This window comes from Protopterus annectens, chromosome 10.part0, assembly GCF_019279795.1.
Source record: "Protopterus annectens isolate FY-2018-M chromosome 10.part0, PAN1.0, whole genome shotgun sequence".
Taxonomy (NCBI): Eukaryota; Metazoa; Chordata; order Ceratodontiformes; family Protopteridae; genus Protopterus; species Protopterus annectens.
The window spans coordinates 180542528-180565135 of NC_056744.1; positions in this window are offsets into that span (position 1 = coordinate 180542528).

Sequence of the window (22608 nt, forward strand, 5' to 3'; positions counted from 1 at the left end):
TATATATATATATATATATATATATATATATATATATATATATATATATTTATATATGTATGTATTTACATAAAACCTTGGATCTCTGTGGTTCCCAGACTGTCAAACTTCAAATCTGAAAATTCACTTTGGTATCCTGTATTTGTAGTCTCATTACTGCAGCCCCCCCCCCCCCCCAAAATCCTTTTTTTTCTGCCCTTGCTTTCTTAATCATCAGGATTGTTTCATCTTCTCCCTTTTCCCACCACAGAGTTATAGTTCTTCATGCTGTAAATATAGAGTTCTACCCTAGTCTGTATTTCCCTCCATCAGCTTTCCATGTTAGCAAATAAAGGAACATGTTTCTGCAGTATGCAATTTCCAGATATTGCCACAATAAAATAAAATGTAGGTACTTTTCTCCCTTGTGCTGGTTCGTTTTTTGGTTTACTTGGATGTTCTTGGTTTGAACCGTGCACTTGTTCCACCTTGCGTGTATTTGGTTTGTTCCTGACATGTTCACATCTGGCCAAATATTTCCCCTTAGCACACTTCCTCCTCTGGTATACCTGCATCCTGTCCCTCCTCTTGTCTGTGAGGTGGGTATGCATATTCTGTTCTAATATACAACAAGAAAATGCACAGGCTAAGAAGTAATAAAAAATACTGTCTTCATTGTAATTGAAAAGGAAATCTGCTCAGTATCAAAGTCAACCTCAGGTTAGAGATGATCATATATGGTTTTTAGACTAAACAATTATTTTCTCCCGAAGAATCAGCAGCAGTATCATTGTCTTGACTATGCTTTAAAACAATACTGTCACATGGAGTAAGTTAGTGTACCAGTACAAACAGCACTGGCTGATGGCTTTACTCCAGTTACAGAATCGTGGAAGGCTGGCATAAATAATCAACAGCAGCATTCCTGCACATATACCTGATTTATCATGTCATCCTTAGGACAAGCTGCCCCCATTCCTAACACTGAAGGCCCATATGATACATCCATTCAGCATTCCATCCATGTAAGCTGCATTCCACCCATGTAAGCTGCACGTAAATTCCACCTAAAACGCGGCTTCTCAGCGCTTCTGTGGATCCCTAGTGATATCTGCATTGCTTACTGTACTTATTTCCTTGTTTCACTTGAAAGAAAGTTACTGTTTGTCGTTTTTGCATTTAAGTTACCTGTAACACATTGCACTTAAGTTACCTGGCACTTGCTCACTAAAGCAATTATATAAGTCAGCACTAAAAATTAAAAGCGCTACACCCTCACTCCCCATTGGCCCTTGTTTTCAATTATAAAGGAATTCCCAATATTATTCTAGCATGTCCAAAGTTCAGTTGTCAATCTCCTCTCAGGTCCAGCTGGTGAATCTGGGAATCTTGAGGCAATGTTACAACTGCCTCATGTACACAGACAACCCTCTCCTCCTCCCAACAAATTCCAACACATGTGAGAGATGCAACCATATAGCCAAACTGGAGGCTAAGCTCTCTCAACTCAGTACTGGCACAACCAGTCAGGAGGAGAAGGAAACCACACTCACTACAATTCCAGTCTCACATAGACCTACCACGACAGCAAACCAAACACATAATCACACAAAAACATACTCGGAGGCTCAAAATAAAGATCTGCCTAAGCAGCAGAGACCTCCAAAGCAGACACCCAAGCAACCGCTACCCCAAAACAAAACACGTGCAACACATATCTCACAAAGCCAGTGTGCCAAACAGTCACAGCCCTTAAGACTAAACAACACACCTGATACACTTGTAATAGGTGACTCTATCGTCAGGCACACTGACATCCCACTCACCAGGCTGAACAAGGAGAAGGTCATGGTGAGCAGCCTGTCAGGCGCTAGGATCCGCCACATAACACAAGCACTCAGGTCACTCCAAGGCAAGTACAAATATGACTCAGTCATTGTCCATGCTGGTGTGAATGACCTGAGACGTACCTCCCTGGACTACATGAAAAGAGACATAGAGGAGCTCTCTGAGCATGTAGCCCAGGCTGGTATGACCCTGACCTTGAGTAGCATCTTACCCTCACCAAGAATGATGCCACAATATGAAGACAAGATGATCAATTTCAACAATTGGCTTAAGTACTGGTGTCATTCAAAGGGGATCCAATGCCTATCAGCCTGGGATGATATGCTCGACAAGCCACGATGCTTCGCTAGGGACGGCTTGCACATGTCACCCCTGGGCTTTTGGATATTGGCAAAGGCTCTTGCTACTCCCATAGTGCCTTTTTTAGGCAAGGCTCAAAAGACAAACCCACCTCCATAGGTATCACAAGGGATAAGAAACTAAGAGTAATGCTACTCAATGCCAGAAGTCTAAACCTCAAGATGCACGCACTTGAAATTCTCCTTAGCATGGAGAACATCGATATCTGTGCAGTAACAGAAACCTGGTTCAGGGCTCCCGAGAGCACCCCGGCACTACCAGGTTATACCTCATACCATGCTTTTCAGCCCCAAAACTTGGACCGAACCACAAAAGGAGGGGGAGTATCGATATTCATCAAAGATACCCACACCTCCAGGTTGGTGGCAAAGCACGAAGCATTAGGGACTATCCATGTGCAACTAACAGTGGGTAAAACTGCCTTCCAGTTTATAGCCTGCTACAGACCACCCTCCCAAACCCAGGAACCCCACTCGGCCTTTCTGAGAACACGGGAAAATATGAAGGTCTCTCCAAACACCATTATATTGGGTGACTTCAACTACCCAAACATAGACTGGGAGCATTACTCTAGCTCCAACACCCTAGCCCAAAGGTTCCTAGAATTCATAAACTCAAATGCTATGGAACAACTTGTTACCACTCCCACAAGAGGGGAAAACATACTGGACCTGATCATCACCAACATGGGGACTCTATGCTCCAGACCAGAAGTGTATCCCTCATTGTTAAGATCAGACCATAAACTGATCTCACTGGATATTCACATCCCGACCCCACCCCCTGCCCAGAAAACCACAGTGAAAAACTTCTCTAAAGCAAATTTCACACTCTTCAAAACCGAGGTGAAATCCTTCAAAGCCCCCAGGCCTGTGAAAAATATGGCCAGACCGCAGAATCCTTTATAAATGCATTCTATGAGCACCTTCAGGAATGCATGGATCATGCAATCCCAAATAAAACCAAGACCCAATCCTCCCAAGGCAGACGTCCTGTCTGGTGGACCCCAGCCATAAACAAGCTATACAATAGAAGGAGGAAGCTACTACATGATAGAGCAAAATCCCAAAAAGGGAAGGCATCTCTGATCAGTATTAGCAAAAAACTAAGGGCACTCATAAAATCGTCTAAGGCCAGCTTTGAGAGAAAAATTGCACAGGACACTAAGGATAATCACAAGGCTTTCTTTAGTTATGTTAGGAACCTGGGTGGGAATTCCCAGATATGCTCAGAATTAGTCCAAAATGACAAAAAATACACCGAACCCACAGACATTGCCAACATCCTAGCTGACAGGTTCATCGCAAACGTCTCCTCCCCCCCCCACCAAAAGGGCAAATATCTATCCCAGCAGAGTGCTGCCCCCCTGACATCTCAGATGCTCAGGTAAGAGCCGGCCTCTCCAAAGCAAAAAACACAGCATCAATGGGACCAGACAGTGTCCCGGGCTGCGTCCTACATGAACTTCAAGAAGAGCTAAACCCAAACATAAAACTACTGTTCAATCTCAGCCTTACTACAGGATATGTATCCAAAGAGTGGTGTACGGCAACAGTGGTCCCTCTCCACAAAGGTGGCGCCTCAACGGACCCTGGAAACTATCGCCCCATAAGCCTGACTAGCTTGGTCTGCAAAGCTATGGAAAGGATCATCATGGACCTCATAAATAAAGATACTGGGGACCTACAGATACTGGATCCTACCCAGTTCGGCTTTGTTAAGGGCAGATCCTGCCTCTTAAACCTGGTCGACTTCTTTGAAACAGTCACCAAGGCCATTGACGAAGGGAAGGTGGTCCACACAGCCTACCTGGACCTCGCAAAAGCCTTCGATACAATACCCCACTCGGGCATTATAGATAAGCTCACCAGCTTTAATATAAACCCCTATGTCACTAGATGGGTTGCAAACTGGCTCAAGGACAGAACCCACATGGTTAGAATTGCTGGAGCCATGTTGGACTCCAAACCAGTTACAAGTGGCATCCCACAAGGCTCAGTCCTGGGACCTCTCTTGTTCGGTATATATTTCTCAGAGGTACAGGCCAACACAGAAGGACTGTCGCTGACCAAGTTCGCAGATGACTGCAAACTGGGCGCCATAATCAACTCTCCAGCTGACAAAAGCATCCTCCAAAAGGGCCTCATAGAAACAGACAACTGGTGCCAGAGCCATGGCCTCAAGCTAAACGCCAAAAAGTGTATAGTCATCCCCTTTGGCAAAAACAGAGTGCCCACAAATTACCACATAGGTGGTAATCCATTAAGTACAGAAGAAGTAATTAGGGACCTGGGGACCCAAGTTGATAGCAATCTCTCATTTGACAACCACGTGGCCAAAGTGGTTAGAAAAACATTTTATATAGCCCACCTAATCATGAAGGGATTCACATCTAGATTAGGGGAGGTCATCGTGCCTCTTTACTCATCCCTCATCAGGCCCATAATCGAGTACAATGCCCCTTTTGGGATGTAACTTACCAAACACCTGCAGCAACTGGAAAGACCCCAAAAGTACCTCACCAAGAGGATCAAAGGGCTCAAACAGATGCCATATGCTGCCCGGTTAAAGAAACTCCAGCTCTACTCAGTGGCATACCACCTGCTCAGAGGCGACCTGTGCCTGACGTATAAAGCCATGTCCAACCCGGAATTAAGGGACATGCTGCACCTCAAAAAATCCAAATCCCATCGAGCTACACACTTGAGAGACTTGAACCTCAGCACTGAAATAAATAGGACACGCTGGAGGGACAGATTCATAACCCAGAGGCTCCCTTCACTCTGGAATAAAATCCCAGTCCAGGTTAGGCAGAGTCCCTCATTGACTCTCTTCAAGAGGAATCTTGATGAGTGGATGGGAGATCGTAGGTTTACCCCGGGTATCACTTCTGTGTCACTGTTAGACAGAGGCACAGTATACTAACCTCGAAAAGGGCATAGCAAAATTAATTTAAAATGGGTGGCGAAAGCCAAACATACTCTGGCTAAGCTTATAAATGCCCTAGGGCAGATAGCCTAGTATGAACCTATGAACCCTATCAATGCAGGACGTGATCCCTAACTGCCCTAAAATCCTACTAGTGTGTTTGTTTACCACCCACACCACCCATGATTCTTCCATGTCTGTTAGTGTTGCCATCCCCTGTTACAGTGCCCTACCCTCCTTTTTGGCATATGTGGGTATGGTAATATCTGATACATAGTGTGGCTTCAGTGCACTGTATGATATAGCCAGGGGGTGTTATTACAAGCATCAGTTTTATTCTGTTTTTGTTTTGTCCCCATCCATTTGTCAGTTTCACACTATATTCCACCTGCTTTTGTCTTTCATGAGGGCCTGCATTACATAACTCTCACCTGGATCCTCCTCTGCAGCTGCCACAGGTATGTCAGATAGTGCTATTGTTTCCCCTTAATGTAAAAGTTTTTATAGTATCATCTTATGCAGCATGGGACAGACTGCAGCTATCTTGTAGCATAATCTCCAGAACACACTGCAGTGTTCATTTCCATGTTGCTTTAGACTTTAAACCACACAGAGCTGGTGGTTTTATGTGCATGCAGTCTAATTTGCCACTGTATTTCTAATACTTGGACCTGACATTTTTGAAGCTAACTGAATGCCATATGTATTATTTCTTGAGTCATACTACTGATGGTAAGAATATTAAACTATAAATAATGCACACAAATATAAATCAATAAGCAATTCACTAAATACAGTATGGCTTCAAGAGTATGCAGGAAATATACACTGCTACAGTGGGTATGGGCCTACACATTTTCACACCCAAGGACAGGCTTCACCCAAATGCAGCCATGCAGTGAAAGCAGACCTTCAGCAGTATAAACAGAAGTTTGACAATAATGCATAGCTACAACAGTGTGGTATTATACACCATCTCTGCCATGGTCGGAAGAATACAAATAGGGGGGGGGGGTCATCAGCCAGGAATATAAGGTATGTGCAGCATTACCCACAAAACACAACTCTGGACACTATTATAACTGATCTGCTACCTACATTCATCAGAATGGACTTTTATGGCTTCTGTGGGGGCAATATGTGTACCTGTTAACTAAATGATCCAGTGGAAATTTACCACACACAAACTTCTAGCATAGGTTGCATGTTGCCCATATGTGGAAACCAAAGGAAGAGCCTGGATGGTGCACAGACACATTGCAAATAATACTCCATGCTTTGTGTGCCCCTGACATTTGATGGAGTGGAAGCCCTTCCAGTTGTTATACCAGATGCCATGTGGGACAAATAATGCCTTGATAGGAATGTGGGAGCAGCCAATGGCCCCCGGGACATCAGGGGAATGGGTTATATTGTAAATAATAATGGTTTTTATTTCTGTTTTCTATGCACACCCAATATACCCCTCCACATGCTACAACATTACATCAAAGAACTTGTGTAGCACTTGCAAGGATGATGCCTGCAAGACTTTTAACCAGCCCCCTTTTGGAAGCAAAAAGTTCAACATAGCAAGGATGGTAGGTGATACACAAATCTTTGTCCATACTTGGATAGGCAGTTCACAAATCCTCTTTGATTACAGGTGAGTATGGCACAAGTCTGTAAGCTCAAGTATGATATCTCTGTTTACAAGGCAATGGTCAACTAGGTTCTGGTCATGGAGCTGATAGCTTGTCAGCTGTTGACTAACTGATGCAGAAGTTAGCAGCATGCAGCATTGCAGACATTGGTTCCCAAGATGACCACTAACACATGCAGACACACTAACAGAGATGCAAATCATAGCATCTTAGCATGAGTGATTCACTTGCACACTGAAACATGATGTTGATATAATGATTGTTGTGGCTCATTTTACTAATTTTATGTTTCTAAATCTTACCAACATGTTTGATTTTGTTTGCATGTGGGTAGCTCTATTTAGCATAGTGACTCTCATTTGCTAGTCATCATTATGCAGTTATTTGCATGCAATAAAATTCACGCTGAGGTATTTTCCTACTATGGTGCAAATTGTGTCTCTGTCACTCATTGTCATCCACAACTCCTTTTCCCATTTTTGCACATGGGATTGGGATGTCAGTTCCACAGTGACAATCATCTAGAGCCAAGTTTTACACTGCCGGGTGGCTAGCCCTACCTTGGCTGTTCTTCCATGCCACACACTCATGCCTATGGCCAATTTACAGTGTCCAATCCACCTATTGCATGGATTTTGAATTTGGAAAGAAACCAGAGTATCCAGAGGAAACACACATGAACACAAGGAGGACATGCAGACTCCACACAGAAGGCAACCCAGTCAAGAATCACACCAGATAACCTCTTGGTGTGAAGCAACAACACTATATCTGCAACACCACTGTGCCAAATCATTTCTCTGCATATCATCACTGCCAAACTATTTCTATTTATACAGTGCACTGTTTGTTTCTGACTATTGTGGTCTTTCTTTTAAAGAATGGTATTATGGACGTGAGTGTTAAATGCATTTATACATTTAAAAAAAAAGCCAGTATAATTTGTACTGCATACAAGGTACCAAGTGAAAGATAATTTGTCACTTATGATAGCATTCTGCTTAAACATGATTAAAATCTATCTTTTGGGGAAACAATTTTACTTACACTTCAGTTTTAACTGGAATATGTTGTCCTTGACTTTCGACTCTCATTCTAGGCAGGAAGCCAGACTGTTCATCTATGCAGAGCTATTTCCAGAATGTAATACTCAAATGATTAAATCAATATCAAGGTGAGCTTCTTTTCCATGCTGTACTCATATCCTTTGAGAAATAATCATTGATTTGACTGAACTCTATAATGGTGAAAAAAGAGACTTTTAAGATGTCTGCTGTCTTCATTAACCACATCATGTGGGTACTACTCAACTCTGTTTCACAGTAGTTCATTGTTTATCTTTTCTTTTATTGATCACTTAGGTCATATGCATAAAAAATAGGATCTTTTATTTACCTACACATTTATCATCTCCACTTTGCACATATAGATGCAGACTTGTGTTTATGATTACAGTCATTTACAGTATATTAGAACATAATACTATAACATAAGCTCATGTATTATTTTCACAGTTGCTTACTGTATGTTAACATATTTATGAGTGCAATGGGACATGCAAGTTTTTTTTTTAAGAAATGATCCATGGAATACAGCTCCAAGAGTCAGAAATCAACAAACTATAATGAATAGGATAACTAAAACAGGAATCTTGAAATTAAAAGAGGGCTATTGACAGGATGAATGCAGCAGTAATCTTGAGGCCTGCAATAATAACTTTTTTCTGAAATCAAAAGCTAAGTCACCAGAAGAGATGCACAGAAATCTGTAACAAAGTAATATGTTATATACAGAAGATCTGTGTTTGCAACGCAGTAGGGAATAACCAGATAAAATGAAATCTAAGTACAGCAGGAGTCAGAGGTAACTGCAAGAGTCAGACTTACCATACAGAAGGGATATTCAGGCAGTTAATTTTTGCACAGCAAGAATGAAACATTATGTCTGGGTTATATGAGGAGTGAAGCAGATAGACCGTGATACGCACAATATCTATAATGACAGCAATAAAATGTATGGCTTAGTCTATCTTCCATTACCTAAGAAACACTAATTTCTTTACAGACAGTGGTGGGCATAGACAGAAGTTTGCACACGTGTGTTATAATAATATGGATTTAATCCTCTGAGAAAGACATTTTTTAAGCTTGCTGGAAGTAGTATACAAGCACATAAATGTTTTTGTTTCATGTGGGAACACGTCTCTGACGGACTGACAGAATGGACCCTTTACCGTCATAGTAATAAATGGTCCTTACAGCTTCCATTAGCTACTGGTTCATGGACTACAGCTCATTTGAGGGAGGATAGCTCATAAACATATCTCTAAAGTACAAATGCTGTTGCAGTGCAATTATCTTTTTTTTCAGTCTTTGAGAGCTCCAGTCTGTATTATTTTTTCAACAGACTGTGCCGTATGCAGTTTTAGTTAACCAGGTAATTTGGAGAAAAAATTTTACAGGTTATGAATGCAGTACAAAAGCTACAGAACTGCAGAGTGCGATCTTCCTTTTCCCAAAAGTTGTTTAGTAAGAAAAGAACATTTATTTTCTGCTAGAAGAGAACAATACAAATCCAACTGAGTTGAAACATACTTCTAAAATTTGTTTTTGAGGCATTACAGGCTGTTGAAAGTATGATACATGAAGAAATGGTATTTTTAAATAGCAGCTAGGCTGTCATACATTTACATTACTAGTCACTGATTTCATACAAAAGCCAAAAATGGATTACTGTTTAGTGCATTTTTCTGGTCTATATGAGAAATTTCAACTCAGAAATTGCAGAGTGGAGTCAAACTGACACTTGAAATGTTGACTTTCAGCATGCTGTTTCCTTGTATGTGGAATGGAAGAACATTTGATTGAGCAAATATTTCCCAGGTCTACAAACAGTACTACATTGTCAAGCCTTCAGTGTCAAAAGTCTATCCAAACCTAGTAATCTGCATAAAAAGCATGCATTATATTTATGCTAATACATGCCAAGTGTTCCTTTTCCTTTCAAGACTCTTAAAAGGCTTATTGTATAATCAGGATCATCATTCTGATTGTAGTACTTTAAAATGTAGATTTTACCCTATTTACTTTTAAAGGAGTTGCTCATATTCACAGATGTACACTGAGCAGATCATTTCATATTTGCATGTATAATTGTAGGGTTCTATAAGCTATAGTAAGTTTCATAATTAAACTGCAGTTTTTGTGGAAATGTATGCTAATAGGCATCATCTTTTAGGATTGCTTTTATTACTATGCTTTACTAAATACATATTCCTTCATAAGATCTTTTTCCTCAGATCAGGGGCAGTAGTTCCTAACTTAGTTCTGCTTAATACCTTGATATTCTTGGTTAGGCTTGTAAGGGCCCTAGGGCCATTAGCCTAGTAACCTCCTATGATCCTATGATCCTATGAAGACTGTTTCTGCAAGGTTGTCCATGAATCTGAAATGTACAGTTTTATAAAACAGAATGGAAAGTTAGTTTACTGAGGATCAATCATTAATTGGCATGTAGTAATCATTGTACTCATAGTAAATCTAAACAAACAGCATACTTAGTAAGAAAACAACAATTCTGTGACAAACCTTCAGTAGTTTTGATATTTTTTCAAGTCTAGCAAGTGCATACCTCTTAACTGTCCATATTTCTGCAGAAAATCCATATTTTTGCCTCATATTTTGTCAGTTCTTCATAAAATGTATGGTTTTCTGACAAATCACAGAGTGTTGAAGTCACTAATTAGTGACATAAATCTGAGTTTCAGATTTCATATCCTTCAGAAAATAGATGCTAACGCACATAATTTTATTCTATCAACTTTCTGAGTTTATAAGAGTAATATTTAAAATATGCCCTTATTTTGGGGACTTTGCCCCCCCCCCCATTATTTTACCATTTGTCCAGATTTCTAGTACTGAGAAGTTGAGAGGTATGGCAAGCAGGAAGGTTTAGTTTTAACTTGATTGTTTTCATCAGAAAATATACAGGATCATAAATAATTGCTTTGTTACTCAGATAGCAAAAGTCAGATATATTTATTATATATGCAGATATGAATATGATGTAGTGCAAGTATTTCACAATAACACATGATACTGTAATATGAGACTGAATGTGTAGCAAAACAAAGAAGACTTGTGAGTACTTCTAAGATTAAGCTCTGTCTGCGTGTCATATAACCACCATAATAACTGAATATCACCTTAATAGCATTATTAATAACAGCAGACTTTAAGAACAAACTGGAAATTATTATGCAAATTAAACAACCTGCATAAGAAACCACATACATGCAACATAGATGATAGTTGCATCAAGTCTGCATTGCTGCAGTTAAACCAAAACATATTTAAAGGAAAGTACATTTATTCTTATCATCAAATGAACAGCATGCACAAAAATTATTGCAATTATACATTCTGTCTACTGAAAAACTGGAAAGCAGAAGATTTAAAATGATATGAAAATGAAGAATTCTTGTTTGAGCAATACACCTTTACTCAGAGAACAATGACACTAGCAGTCTAAAGGAAGAAATCATTGCATAGTTTATGTAAACCTTATTATATGAGTAATAAACATCTAATTATATTCAAAAATACATTATTATACAGATGAAATTATTCTATCTTGATAAAGAATGTAAAGGTAAAGGTGGTAGACAGGGGCTAGGGTACTCAGACATGCTTCACTTCTCACCACTAAAATGTAATCTTTGAAAATCAAAAAATGTTAACATCTTAAATCTTAGTCTTGGTAACCATCATCAGTATTAGTTCTCCAGTCATACCATTGTTATAAAATAGATTAAACTATAAATAAGGCAAATTAATAGGAATCAGTAGGTAATTCACTAAGTGCAGCTTAGCCTCAAGAGCACACAGGAAATAAACAGTGCTTTAGCGGGTATGGGCCTACATCATCTACTCCCAAAATCAAGCTATACTGACCACCCAATTCAGCAGAGACTTTGGCTTGGGACCACTAGACCCCTTTCCCATAATGCTTTCCTCTGACACTACAGCATTGTGTCATGTAGTAAACTGCTACCATTGCAGACTATCAGTCTAGGACATCCTGGTTGCTGGTTTACTCTTGTTAATAAGTCAAACAAATTTGAACACAAATGACAGTGTGCAATAGAACAGTCTGACCAATTTTACTTGAATGCCAGCAGCATATCACCAGTTAGCCATAAGTGCATTCTTATCAATGGCTAAAATAACTAAAATATGATCAGAAACAAACTTCTAAAAGTGAATAAATGAAATATTTACTTAGACAAGAAGGCCTTAAGCAATAATGTAGTAAGTTCTCAGTACCCATGATTATCAGTCTGGGGTAAGTCAGTTTCACAAAGAGAGATGCAAAATTGCACATAGGAACAGAAAAATTCCTTTTTGAACAAATTCAATAAAATAAATAAAAATAACCTGCACCCTTAAGTCTTATTATGTAGCAATTCATAACAGACAGAATTACTGACCGAAGCTAAACTGGCTGATTTTTAAGAGCATCAGCAAAGACAAAAAGTGAATAGAAAAACAATAGCCCAAGCCACAGGGCAATTCTATCCTTTGTCTCTTTTCCTCTGTTGCTTTTATGACTTATGTCTCTTTTTTCATTTAGACCCCTCACCAATTCTATATTACTTGTATCATTTTGTCATACAGCCCCTTCTAGATGCAGTAAAGCAGGACTTGTTTGGCTGCTTTTATTTAGCTATGTCTTTAATAGAACTGTCTAATTACTTTTTTCAATTTTTCAACTTTGTGATCCTAGGAAAAATCACAGATCAAAGGAAAAAACTTCAAAGATCAATACACGTAAGGTTCAGGTTAAGGCACTTTAATTCTTGCAGCACGGAGACAAAAATATGCATGCAAAAATACAGAGTTTGTCTAACTAAAATCAGGAAGTGAAGCCATTCTTATACTATTCTTACAAGACATTGCCTACTGAAGCTGATGTAGTTAATCACAAGTTTACAATATTGTTTTTCACAGCAGATGTTGCTCATGATTTTCTGCTGATACGACATAACACTTCTAGATTCATGAGAAAACTTTGGAAAAATAACATGGCCTTGGAGACCGGCAGCTAGTTTCAATTATTTCTATAGTGCTTTTTTACAATTCAAGGTACTCTACTCATTCGAGCACAAAGCAATCACAGATTCTAGTTCATATTCTTCAAGCGGTCTTTGTTCCACTTTATCTATCCTTCCTGCAGCTGGTAATGTTCTCATAACACAGACAGGGCTAATTGTCTAAGTTTAATAACATTATAGAAAGCAGTATTGTTCTATTCATTATTTTTCTAACCAAGCAGAAAACCATCTGCTTCTCAGTACATTTCCTAAGACATAAACAAGATTTTAGCTGCGCTGACAAAATACAAGGCCAGAAAGCATTTGCCATTAATATGGATTTGTTCAGTATAAAGCAGAATAAATGTATTAACCCTTTTGGGCTTCTAAAAAGGCACTAATGCACACATATTAATACATATTTTTCTAACATTTCCCCCCTATTAATACTTTTATTCTACTTTCAAAAGCATAAACGATCTGTCTCTTTTCCTAACCTCTTCCATTTTGGATTTGCAGTTAAGAAAGTCATTCAGTTTAACTTATGAAAGCATCTCAGTCTTCAATAGTTCATCAAGCTCAGTACCTTGATATAAGGTTTCAGAAACTGACAAATTTATAAAATCTTTGATCAATCTTTTCATGCAGGGGATGCCACAACAAACACATACTCCCAACAGCAGCATTCCTACACAAATAGCAATCAAGATGTTCATTAGGATGGAACCCCACCCCCCAAACCATTTCTGGAAAAAGTCCATCAGTGGGTTTGGGCCTGGTTTGGTCATGGTCGACACTTGCTGAATCACCTCAAGATGGTTGTCTATCTCATGTTGGTTGTCAGGAATATACGAACAGCATTCTTTTTGGATTAAAGCGCACGTACCACCTCTCGCCGCTAGGGTGAGGTCAAGAGCCATGCGGTTTTGAAGCACCACAGTTCTCATGGCATTCAGTTCATCAGTCACTAATTCGAGAGCAGAAAAAGTTGCATTGCTCATTACTTTGAGGAGTTTAGACAGTTTTCTCAGCTCCCAAATCGATTTCACTGACCCATATGCTGGTAATATGCCTGCCCACAATATGACAGTGTCACTCAAGTCCATATGTGCTAGTTTATCGCACATGGAATGATGGTTTCTCCAGCCTGCCTCGATCTGTCCCACTGGATTTTCAGGTTTCCTGACAGGTTTCTTGGTGACCTCTCATGCATTTTGAATTTTACCTCGAGGCAAAACTGTAGTGTGTCGTATGGCCGGAACCAGGTAACCCAAAAAACAACTGCCGGACCAATTCTCTGGTAACCATTTATAGGCCTTTTTGCCACATACAAAATAACAATCTTCCACCTTAGTAGTAACTTTACTATTAACATATGCTTGCCCTGCATGAAACATTTTCTTGTTTATTATAGACAGTTGCTTAAAAAGAACAGGATTATGTTGTACTTCATTAATTGTTCTGTGCATTGATTTAAGAAACGAGTCATAGTCTGTATCACAAATAGAACCTGCATTATTAGCTTTGGTGTAACATTTGTAAGGAACAGTCATATTGCGATTGCTCCAATCCACCTGGACTGTATCATTTTTATAAAAACACACAATTCCCTTTTGTGTAACAGGCAGGTGCAATGTTATTTTATCTTGTGATTTAACAGTTGTAGTATCATAAACCAAGTTTCCCCAGGTCTCATGGACCCGGACCCCTAGGGGGATTGCAGTCATTAATAATCCCCCGTATGCTGTTGGTATAGCTGTACAAACCCAACAATTTGAAACATTAAAAGTCTCAGCATACACATGTTTGATTGCTTGGTAAGTGTTAAAGTTTGGATGCCAGTCTATGAGTAATGCATCACGTTTATTCAGTTTAGCTTGTGTGGCTGGAAAAAGGAAAGGCCACAACAAAAAGATCAATGTCACCAGTATAGTTAACAGGATCATCATGCAATACTTCTGTGGTTGTTCTGCATTCCTGTATGCTCTGTATTTTGACATTTTTACTCTTGTGGTGTGACAGTAACAAGATTTTTATCTAGCTCAAAGTTTTTAACCAGTTTACAGTGTGTCAGGTGAATCCAGGACGCTCGCTCTGCGATCTTGACTGCAGTGGGTGTTGACAGTAGCACTTGGTATAGCCCTTCCCACTTCAGTGTCATCCAGTTTTTTCTCTTGATGACTTTCACCCAGACCCACGTGCCTGGGACTACTGCTGCTTCCGATGGTCTGGTTTGTTCTTTATCTGAAACAGAATTAAACTGCAAAAGGTGTTTAGAATTCAACATTCTCCTCATATACTCAGCGAGTGTACAGTCGGCTTCCTGATCTGCAGGCATGAGAGGTTTCCACTGAGGTATATAATATGCCCTCCCAAATAACTTCTCAAAAGGAGTCAATCCCTTTGCATTCGGAACAGTTCTTATGCTCAACATTGCTTTCTATGGATAATGAAATATTGCAAATAGTAGGAGAGAGACCAAGTTTTAGGTATAATAATTGTTATAATTTAAAAAGATTATTGTGCAGAGAGAATGTTAAGATTGAGCCCTTGGATATTAGGACAAGTTTTAGGCAGGGAACCTTTCCCTGTAGGAAATGCTGTACCTGTAAATTTATTACAACTGTGCAGAAATTTGAACGCATTGAGCTAGGTTTGTCATTTGAACCGAAATTTTATGCAACCTGTGACACAGCGAATGTCATTTATTTGGCCACTTGTGACAGTTGTGAGGCATACTATGTGGGAATGACCACACGCAGACTCAAAGACCGAGTCTATAATCATATTTATGACATAAGAAAAGCAAATATTAGTAATGCCTTAGCCAAACACTGTCAAATATATCCGGCCCATGTCTTCAAATTTAGAGTACTGCAGATACAGCATTTGAATAGGAGAGAAGGTGATTCCGTAGGGGCTCTTGAATTGAATGAGCTGAAGTGGATCCTTAACCTCAGGGCTCATGTGGAACCAGGGCTAAATTCGGCTGTTAATATTAGGCCTGCACTTTTATAATGTTATAAATTTGTTTTTTTTTTTGGTTTAAACACTCTTCTTTCCTTTTATCCCTTCTTCTCTTCCTTTTCTTTTTCCCTTCCCGCACTCTTTGGTCAGAAAAGCTTCCACCCATTTGGAAAACATATCTACAATGACAAGGCAATACTTCTTATTTTCGCATTTGTTCAGTTCTATGAAATCCATACAGATAGTATGGAATGGATACGGTGGTGCAGGAAAACTCCCCTGCTTGGGCTTTAACGCCCCTTTTGCATGATGTTTATTACAAACGTGACATAAACAAAAATTTTTAGTGTAGTTTATAAATCCATATGTTGTGAACACTCGGTTCACAAACTGTACCATCCCCCCTGTTGAGACACGGCATTGCCCATGGCTCAACAAAGCTGCGTATCTAAACAAATTAGATGGCAATATCAGTTTCCCTCTTTGGAGATGTACAGCCCTTCCTTGAGAATTGCTCCTCGTTTTATCCATCTTTGTTTCTCAACTTGCGTAGTAAGTGTCTGCATTGTTTTTAACATTTCTAAGTCTAAGAACTCAGAAGGCTGTAATTCCCCATTCAAAATAAATGCTTCTGAAGCTGCCTGCTTTGCAGCTGTATCAGCCCTTGCATTACCTTTTGAAATTCTATCCTGTTGCTTGGTATGAGCTATGCATTTACAAATAGCTACTTTCTGAGGTAACTGAATAGATTCTAAAAGATCTAAAATAAACTGCTCATGATTGATTGATTTGCCAGTAGATGTTATCATTCCTTGATTTTTCCACTGTTGCACAAAAACATGTACAGTAGAGAAAGCGTACTGGCTATCAGTAAAAATGTTCACACATTTACCCTTTGCTAAGGTACATGCCCGTGTTAAGGCAATCAGCTTTGCCGCTTGTGCAGATAAATTGTGTGGTAAAGATTTTGCTTCTACAATCTCAGTATCAGAGACTACTGCATATCTACTAGGTTCTGTCCTGTGGGACCCCTTCTGCATGAGCCGTCCATGTAGTATGTCACCTCGGCATCATCCAAGCGAACATCCATAAGATCTTTTCTAGGCAGTGTCTTTTGCTCAATCTCCTGCAGGCAGCTGTGTGGTGTGCCATCTGCAGGAGTTGGAAGCAAGGTAGACAGATTCAAAGTTGTACATCATTCAATTGTCATATGAGGTTGGCTCAATAATATAGTCATACAGGAAAGATGCCTAGCAGGAGAAAGATATGCTACTTTTTCTTGCAGTAAAATAATCGCGACTGCATGAGGCACTCTCAATGTGAGAGGGTGGAACAACACTACTGAGGCCGAAGCCTGCACTGCCATTGCAGCTGCGACTACTGCTTGTACACAGTGGGGTAAAGACCGCGCCACTGGGTCCAGTTGTGATGAATAGTAAGCAATGGGGCGTTGCTTGTCCCCATGCTGCTGTGTTAACACTGATGTCATATAACCTTGCTTACAATCCACTGTTTGGAAAAAACGTTTATGATAGTTTGGTAATCCTAAAACTAATGAGGATGCTATCAACTGTTTCAATTTGCAGAAAGCAGATTCTGCTTCTGGTGCCCATTGTAATAAATCCTGTGCTGTCATAGGCTTCTTGTATATCAAGTTAGTCAGAGGTGCAGATTCCAAAGCATAGTTTGGAATCCAGCTCCGACAAAAATTGGTCGTACCCAGGAAGGACATAATTTCCTTCTTGGTAGTGGGTTTTGGTGCTTGTAAAATCGCTATTTTTCTGTCCTCATCTAATGTTCTGCTCTCTTTGGATATTACATATCCTAGGTATCTAACTTGCTTTTTCCAAAGCTGTAATTAGTTTTTATTTACTTTATGTCCCTGAATAGCTAAAAATTGTAACAATGCTACAGTATCTTCCTTACAATCTTGCTGGGTGGGGGCTGCCAGCAGGATGTCATCAACATAAAGTAAAATCTGACTGTCTCTCAGTGGGGTAAATCCTGCCAAGTTGCTTGCCATTTCTTGTGAAAATATTGTTGGGCTTTCACAATATCCCTGTGGTAGTCACGTGTATGTATACCTTTTCCCCTGAAATGTGAATGCAAACCAATGTTGGCTGTCAGGGTGTATCGGTATCGAAAAGAACGCATTGCTGATATCTACCACAGAAAAATATTTCTGTTGAGGTTTCAAATCATTCAACAGGGTGTGTGGATCTGGCACCATAGGTGCCCTTGGTATTACTGCATCATTTACAGCTTGTAAATCTTGGACCATACGCCACTCTCCATTTGCTTTCCTAACAGGAAATAAGGGTGTGTTACATGGTGAATCAGGTGATTCCACCAGTACTCCTTCCTTAAGTAAAGCTGCTATAATAAGTTTGATTCCTACCTCTGCATCTTTTCTCAAGGGATACTGTCTCTTTTGCGGTCTAAATGCTGACTTTGGTGTGATAGTAACTGGTCCTGCTGTATGAATAAGTCCTACATCTGATTTGCCTGTTGACCAGAGAGTTTCTGGTATGCTTTGTAAGGAGTCTTCTTCCTCTTTTAATAAAAGTGCTATTCAGCTGTCCTCGCTAGACTGCAAGTGTACAGCTGGGTGTGTCTGTGTTATCCAATTTAACTTCTGCTTTTGTACTCCCTGTTCTGACAGCTCTAACTCTGTCTGTTTTTCCCACCTCGTGACTTTTTCTCCTAGGTCTGCCCATTTCACATTTTTGTCCTTGGTTAAGCTTACATGTGGTAATCGATTAAATTTATAAAGTGCAAAGAACTCCTGGGGTAATGAACAGCTAACTACACTGTTCCCTTTTATGTCCCAGTACAGATTACATAATACTAACCTGTTTGCACGGTTTCTAAACAACTCTTGTTCATATTCCTTATCAGGTCCTGATGTGCTACAATAATAGAGAGTACAGTGCAACAAATGTTGTTTATCAATGTCAAGGGAGGGGAACTTGCTGATGGCTACATTCATCAGCTCTTTGGTTACTGCCCCTGGACCAGTCGTAACTAAGTCCTGGTTGTACCAATAAAATGTTTCACCCTCCGATCGCACTGCAAAAGTATCAATTTGTCGCTGTGCTTCCATACCCTGCATAGTTGGAACTACTGCTATGCCAAATAGCTGCATAAGGTCTCGGCCCAAGTGGTTTATTGGGCATTTTGCAGAAATGACAATTTTGCTTTTCTGGGTTAATCCTGAAACAGGATCAGTTATTGCAATGTTATGGGAGAGGGGCTCCCGATACAGCTGTCCATTAGCTGCTTTCACTAATATGTAATCAGGTGACTCTAAGTTCTCTGGCAGTTTAGAGGGATGTACCAGGGTCCGTGATGCCCCTGAGTCACACAAAAATGTGACTTCCCTCCCTTCTACCAAGAGTGTAACTTCTGGTTTTGTGTCTGCTAAATAGAGCTCCAAGCTCAATAAAGCTAAGTCTAAAATTTCATTTTCTTCACTATCCATGACTTCATGTACTTCCTCTATTTCTTCTGTCACATCCTCTACTCCCTCTATCACATTCTCATTTGTCCTTTCTTGGCTATTTTCTTCTAGTGATTCCTGGCTATCATATAGTCAGTCCTCACCCTCCTTATCTTCCGTAGTTGCCTTCTTGTTTTTCTTGCAATCCCTTGCCAGGTGTCCCTTCTTACCGCATTTAAAGCACTCCCCCCTTTTCTTTCGCCCTTCAAAGTCCTCTGATCATTGATCAGATTGTTTGTTTCCCTGGGCATTTTTCTTGCCCTTTTTCCCGGACTGTACTACATAAACTTCTGCTCCATCTTCTACAGAAAATACTTGAGCTTTCTTTTTCTTTTTACTGTTAAAATGCTTTTTGGCATGTCTAGCATATTCAAGTAGTGACTGTAGTCTACTTGTAAGATGATCTACCATGTGCTTTGTAATAAAGCCGCTTATAGGCAAAATACTGCCTTTTAAAAATGCATTCTTTAACTGTTGCTCATACGGGGAAATCATGTGTTTGATCTTCAGGTACCTGCATTCCACAATGGTTATTAAAATACTCTAATAATCTAGCATAATATCTGTCAACAGTTTCACCTTCTTGTTGGATGCATTGATTAATGCAAGTCCAGTCTGCCCTAGGTTTCCATTTCTCAGAGATTCGGTCTGTAAGACCTTTCACTCTGTTGTCTAGTTCTCTGCTACTATGTGGGAGGGGTTTGTGTTCTGCATCACGGGGATTCCAGTTGCCACTGATCATGTGCCAATCTGGTACCACGATTTGTCTGATTACTTTTTCTACTTCCTCTCTGTTTAAGTTATAACTTAACCTCATGCCTTGTAGGTCTTCTAAAAATTTTCTAAAATTAACTTTTGGATGGGGAATTCCCTCAGTGGCTTTCCGGATATCTTCCGGTGTCCACAGTCTGTAAACTAAGAGAGTTGGGTCCTGTCCTTCTTGTCCTGCCTGAGGATTAGGTACTTCTATAAGTGGGCATATTTCTTCTTCACTCATATATCATGAACTTCTGCCCATTTGATATAACTCAATGTCCCCTTTTGAGTTTCCTGCGCGTGTTCGAGACCTGGTCTCATTGGGATCTCTAACAAACTGTGTTGCTTTTGTAGTGTCTCTACTTACAATGATAGCAGGAATTCGCAGGGGTGGAATAACTTGTTCACTTGCCTCATATTCTGGTAAGGGAGGTGGAGGGGCTGATGCTATTACTAAGTTATTGTCCTCTTTATCTAAAAACATTGCTTTTGAATTATTACTCTTTTGTTCCCTACGGTTTTCTTCCTCAATCCACCTGTGTGCCTGAGGAATCCCTAATTGACGTTGCTTTTTTACCTGACCTCTGGAATAAGTTTTAAGCTATTTGACAAGTTTAACAAGTGAGGATTTTTCTAATTTGCCATCAAATTCATACTTATCAACCCATTTTGAGTAGTATTTAACATTATTGGCACGTTGTAATTGCATAAATTTCGCATCTTCAGTTAACAGCGGAGTTTGGGATCTTTTCTTGCACTTATTTCCCATTTTATTCTAATCTTTGAAATGTTACGTAACCCTTCTTAATTTTACGTGGTACCACGAGTTCTCTTTTTCACAGTCTATCTAGAATAACTGCCTTACCTATTCTGTTTCCCTGATCTATGACAAAACTGCAATCTTCCTGTCCCTGCCTTGTACAAGACAAATCCCCTGACAGACAATGCAAATCAAGTCCCTGATCTAAAACAGAAAAAGGTAAATCTCACCTTACCTGAGCCTCCGTGACTGATCGTCTGGATCGAGGTAAACCCGCCCTTCAGTCGCAGATCAGACCAGTGGCTGGCCTCTTTTGGATGACAATTCAGTCGGAGGTCTTTTCAAATAAGAAAAAACTATGTGGTTTCTTCCCCGTATGGTTTCAAGCCACCTGGCCTGTCTGATCTGGTCAAAGTGGAGGTTTCCGGTCCGAAGGACCAATCTGTCAAAGGAAAAAACTTCAAAGACCAATACACGTAAGGTTCAGGTTAAGGCACTATAATTCTTGCAGCAAGGAGACAAAAACATGCATGCAAAAATACAGAGTTTGTCTAACTAAAATCAGGAAGTGAAGCCATTCTTATACTATTCTTACAAGACATTGCCTACTGAAGCTGATGTAGTTAATCACAAGTTTACAATATTGTTTTTCACAGCAGATGTTGCTCATGATTTTCTGCTGATATGACATAACACTTCTAGATTCATGAGAAAACTTTGGAAAAATAACATGGCCTTGGAGACCGGCAGCTAGTTGCAATTATTTTTACAGTGCTGTGTTACATTTCAAGGTACTCCACTCATTTGAGCACAAAGCAATCACAGATTATAGTTCATATTCTTCAAGCGGTCTTTGTTCCACTTTATCTATCCTTCCTGCAGCTGGTAATGTTCTCATAACATAGACAGGGCTAATTGTCTAAGTTTAATAACATTATAGAAAGCAGTATTGTTCTATTCATTATTTTTCTAACCAAGCAGAAAACCATCTGCTTCTCAGTACATTTCCTAAGACATAAACAAGATTTTAGCTGCGCTGACAAAATACAAGGTCAGAAAGCATTTGCCATTAATATGGATTTGTTCAGTATAAAGCAGAATAAATGTATTAACCCTTTTGGGCTTCTAAAAAGGCACTAATGCACACATATTAATACATATTTTTCTAATATATATATATATATATATATATATATATATATATATATATATATATATATATAGATATAGATATAGATATATATACACTTATGAAATGTCTAAAATTCAAAATATCAAATCTCAAAATATCTAAAAAAACACAGAAGGCACAAAGTACTGAAAACTCATAATATTGCATAAAAAATATTGAATAATTCAATCCAACTAAACATCCCTTGCATCAAACAGAAATAAAAAAAAATGCGAACCAGCAAAAACTATTTTGTGTGGAAATAAATTGTGGACTTTTTGTGATACAAGTTATTCAGAAGTGTTTTTGACTTCAATGGGGCAGTGTGAGAACAACATTGTCAGTGTGCTCCTGTTTCATATATCTGTAAAATCAAGATCAAGTGTCATCTTGGTAGTGGTATTGCTATGGAAAGGGTTTTTAGAAATGTAATTTGGAAGGTAAGGTTAGTGCCAGGGGTAATGGTAGGGTTAGGGTTAGCACACATGATTAAGTTTGTTAGGGGAATTACATTTTCTTTAAGTTCCAGTTGCAGTTCAGGATAGGTTGCTAAACTGCACCTTGGTTTAAAGTTCACACACACACACACACACATATATATATATA